Source organism: Myotis lucifugus, unplaced genomic scaffold, assembly GCF_000147115.1.
Source record: "Myotis lucifugus unplaced genomic scaffold, Myoluc2.0 scaffold_2555, whole genome shotgun sequence".
NCBI lineage: Eukaryota > Metazoa > Chordata > Mammalia > Chiroptera > Vespertilionidae > Myotis > Myotis lucifugus.
In genome coordinates, this window is record NW_005873603.1 from 16,659 (window position 1) to 21,238 (window position 4,580).

Here is a 4,580-nt window from a genome sequence, read left to right on the forward strand (position 1 = left end):
CGGCACCGGGACTCCAGCTCACTGTCTTCCTTCACAGGCCGCCCTGCGTCCCAGGCAGCCCAGGCCCTGGCCTCCCACCCGGGAGGAGGGAGTCAGCGCCGAGGGGCAGGGAGGTGCCACAAACAGTAACTGCTGCGGATGAGCGCTCACCTGTGCCGGGCATGACGCGCCGTGTTCACATACAAGGTCACGTCAGAAAAGGAAGCGGGCCCTGGCCGGTTTGGCTCAGTGGATAGTGTCGGCCTGCGGACCAAAGGGCCCCAGGTTCGATCCTGTCAAGGGCAGGTACCCCGGTGGCAGGCTGGACCCCCGGCCGAGCAGCCGGCAACCAATCCATGTGTCTCTCTCACGTCGATGTTTCTCTCCGTCTCTCTCCCTCCCTTCCCCCCTCTCTGAAAATCAATGGAAACATATCCTCGGGTGAGGATCAACAAAAGAAGAAAATGAAGTAGGTATGTTTTTATCCCCATTTTACAGATGATAAACAGAGTCAGAGAAGCCAAATAAGGTGCCCAAGATTGTAAGGAGACAGCGGTCTCCCCCAGGAATCCAGTCCCGGGGTTGGGTGCTAATCCTGCCTCCTCAACCCCGTCCTGACCTCAGGCTCATGACACAGCCCCGGGGGCAGCCGTCTCCAGAGAGCAATGCAGAGCCAGAGGGCAGCTGCGTTTCCTGCGGAGACAGAGCCCCAGCACAGGAGGCCCTGTCGGTGCAGGTGGCCACGCGTTTACCTGGAGGCGGCCGGTCCCCAGGGTCCTGGCAGGGCCCCTGCTGTCCCCTCCCTCTCCTGCGCCCTGGTCACGTCCATGTGGATTACAGTCATCTCACTGGGAGGGGTTTGAGTTCAGGTCCAGCACCCTCCCCCGCAAGGGAGTGAGCGAGGCTTCAGCAACAAGACGTGTGTCTGCTCACAGGCCCGTGTCCAAGGGCCTAACAGAGAGGAGGAAGCGTCAGCACGGACCACGTTCTACACGGCTGCCCCCTGACCCCGGTCTGGGAGGAGCGCCGCTCTTCGCTTATTTATTTTAATATCTTTTTATTGATCTCAGAGAGGAAGGAAGAGGGAGAGGTAGGAACATCAATGCTGAGAGAGAATCATGGATCGGCTGCCTCCTGCACGCCCCACACTGGGGATCGAGCCCACAACCGGGGCCTGTGCCCTGACTGGGAATCGAGCCATGACCTCCTGGTTCATATGTCAATGCTCAACCACTGAGCCACGCTGGCCGGTTGACATGGAAACTCCCCTCTACTTAACATAGACATAGTATTTGATATCTTTTGCACTTAACATTCTGTCTTAGGATAAGTCATTTTACGAAATCCTAGGGTGTCATTTGCAACGGACTCATTTTATGTCTTATGTTTATTGACTTACAATTTTTATAAGAACATGAAACACGTATGTATTAAGCTGAACTGTCCCATTTTAAAAACTTCTACCACAGTGCAGCTCATAGTAAGACAGGGTTCAGGATGAATACATAGTGTTGGCTGCCAAAGACTTCTGGTTCACCCAGAACGAAAAGATCTCATTGAAAACGTATTACATTACGTCCGGCAGCCATAGCCGGCGGCCATGTAATTTCTGGACGGAAAGGGGTAAAAGAACATTCCTGTTTTTCTTTCTTAACGTGGTTTCCCTGCCAAGGTTACCGGGGCTGAGGCTCGAGAGGGGCTCACACGTGGGCACCTTCGTTCTTACTCATGGGACAGATGGAGCCTCTTTCAGTTTCTTGAAAAACAGATACCCAGCCGTGCGGGGGGCGCAGCCTCAGGGTTGAATGAACCACTTCCTCCCGACACCGAGCGACTCGCGATGGCTCTCAGACTCCTCGCTGCTCTTCGCGAGAGCGAGACTGCGGAATGCACTGAACCCAACTCGTCAGGGCGCTGGTGCCTCAACCTGTGAGGAGGCTCGTCTTCTCGGGCCAGAACCACCTCCACGGCTTCATCCTCGGAGGGACCGAGTGGGTGGACCTAGCAGGACGGCCACATGAGAAGGCCTACCCCAGGTGGGCTGTGGATTGGAGAGCCCTGGCCGTCTCCATGCCCAGCTGCCACTCCTGGGAGGACTCTCCTCCGCCCGGACTCACAGAGGGAGGGTTTGAAAGACAGAGTGACTGCCCGGCCGGTGTGGCTCGGTGGGTAGTGTGTTGGCCTGTGGCCTTCTTTTCTAATCCAAAGACTACAGCCGTGGTGGGAGCGCCTTTCCTGTTCCCTTTGTGATCGTGGGAGGAAATGCTATCGGGTCCCACAACGCCTCTCTGGTCAGGGGATGCGTTCTCCTCGCCGTGTATGGGAGGAAGCGGGACCGCCCGGGAAGAGGCACCGCCTTCGTCGCGTAGGGAGTGCCCAGTGGGACCAAACCTTAGGCTCCGGAGTCATTGTCCAGCGTGACCTTGAGCCAGCTGGTCTCTGAGGTCACCCAGTGTCGGCCGCGGGCCTCTCTGGGAGCCGAGACAGTCCCTCCTGCTTCTGGGGTGCAGGTCTCGGTGTCAAAGGGCTCAGGCTGAGCACCCCTCTGTGCAGAGTCAGCAAAGGCAGCCGAGGGTGTGGCCATGAGGCAGCAGGAGGCGGGCCTTCAGGAGGCGCCAGCCCCGTGGGCCCACCCGCAGGTCCCCTGTCCACCCACAGGAAAGGGAAAATGGTGACCGCAGAAGAATTCTGGGCATGTGGCCCTGACCACTTAGCATTTGGGAATGTATGCGGGCCTTACTGTGGACATTATCTGGTTACGTAATGGGCAGGAGTCTTACCCCAAGGAGATGGGCTCAAGCTCCCGGGGGCGGGCGCCAAGATACCAATCTCTGCCTCCGACCCCTCCCGCCCCGTCTCCAAGGGACTCCGTGCTGGCCAAGGCCTCACCTGACGACACTTCACCTGGGAACGGCCAACCCTGCCCAGGCCCAGGCTCAGCTCCAGGCTCGCCGAGCAAGTGGTCCAAGGCCCAGTCCTGTCTGAGATGTGTGGAAAGCTCCATGTGCTTTTGCTGCGCGCCAGGCCCCTGTCCTGGTGGCCCCACTGATGCAGGGAGTGTCCCGCCCGCCGTGTCCCCCCAGGTGTGTGCGTGCAGGGAGCTGGAGAACCGTCCATCCAGTGATGCTCAAAGGATGCCCCAGGCCAGCAGCTCAGCACCCCTGAGAGGTGTTAGCCACGCAGACCCCCAGGCCTAACACCAGCGCCACGCAATGAAAGACACAAGGCGCGGCCCAGGAATCGCTGCTTTAATGTATTTTCATTATTTCAGAGAGGAAGGGAGAGGGGGAGAGAGAGAAACATCAGTGATGAGAGAGAATCGTGGATCGGCGGCCTCCTGCATGCCCCCCACACGGGGATCGAGCCCACAACCCGGGCCTGTGCCCTTGACCCGAATCAAACTGTGACCTCCTGGTTCACAGGTCAACACTCAACCACTGAGCCACACTGGCCGGGCAGGAATCGCTGTTTTAAAAAGCCCTTTCGGTGATTCTGACACATAATAAAATTTGAGATCCACTGTCCCAGCCTAGCCAGTCGTGTCCTGAATTTGTGATTTGAATACAACTGGGTCAGATGCCTGTCCTGTGCCGAAGAGAATATTCTAGTTCTCACAGAGCACGGGCAGGGCTTTGTTTACACAGAGAAAGTCACCTGAGGATGGAAATGTCCCCCACTAACGGGGGGCCTGGGGGTTGGAGAGACAGGCTCCTCCCGGGAACCCCCTGGGCAGCCAAGGGCCCCGGAGCTAAGGCTCCTGCCACTGGCCGCGAGGTTACAGTTTAACCGGCTCTGGGCAGGCTCTCCCTCCGACCAGACGGTCAAGGTCAGGGAGGTGGGCAAACAAAGCCGGCGCTGCAGGAGGGACTGCGGAGCCAAGAGCCTGAAGTCACCGGCCCTCGGGGCAGCACAGAGGACGGCATGCCGCCCGCCTGGCCAGGGCGTGGGGGTGGACGAGGGACGTGCTCTGACCGTCCTGTCCCTCTGGCCCTGAGGGGACCTTTAGGTGAGAATCTTGGAGGTGGGTCACCTGTGTCCTTTCATCCGTCACGTCATCTGATTCTTTATTTTCTTGTTTGCTAATCCTCAGCTGGGGATATTTTTTCCATTGATATTTTGTAGAGGGAGAAGGGAAGGGAGGGAGGGAGAGGAGAAGGGGGGAGAGAGAGAGAGAGAGGGAGAGAGGCATTGATTCAGGAGGGACATTAATTGGTTGCCTCCCCCACAAGACCTGACTGGGGCTGGGAGTGAACCTGCAGCCCAGGCACATGCCCTTGACCTGGACTTGAACCCTGGACCCCTCGGTGCTCGGCCGACGCTCTATCCTCTGAGCTGCCCCGGCCAGGGCTCATCATCCCGTCTCCATCGTCCACTCACATCCGTGAGGATTTGCGCTCCGCGGGGACTCAGAGCCGTGGCGTCCAGGGGGAGCCCCAGGCGCACGGGGCCGCCCGGCAGAGCGCGAGGGGGGTGATTCAGCCTGAGATTTCACACCGGCCACAGGGACTCAACGCGAAACCAACCCGTGCGCTCAGCCTTCAGCTTCCTCAATCCGCCCTCCCCAGGGAGCCTCGGCGAGCCTGGGCCCGAGATCGGGGGCA

The 4,580-nt window shown here is 58.9% G+C and overlaps 1 long non-coding RNA gene across 1 annotated transcript; it reads left to right on the forward strand.

Annotated features, from left to right (window-relative positions):
- The first annotated feature begins 1,114 nt into the window (after window positions 1-1,114).
- On the forward strand, window positions 1,115-3,503 carry LOC111824586. Its single transcript, XR_002827696.1, has 2 exons — window positions 1,115-2,144; window positions 2,843-3,503. It is a non-coding gene; the product is annotated as an uncharacterized LOC111824586 (long non-coding RNA).
- Window positions 3,504-4,580: the final 1,077 nt, after the last annotated feature.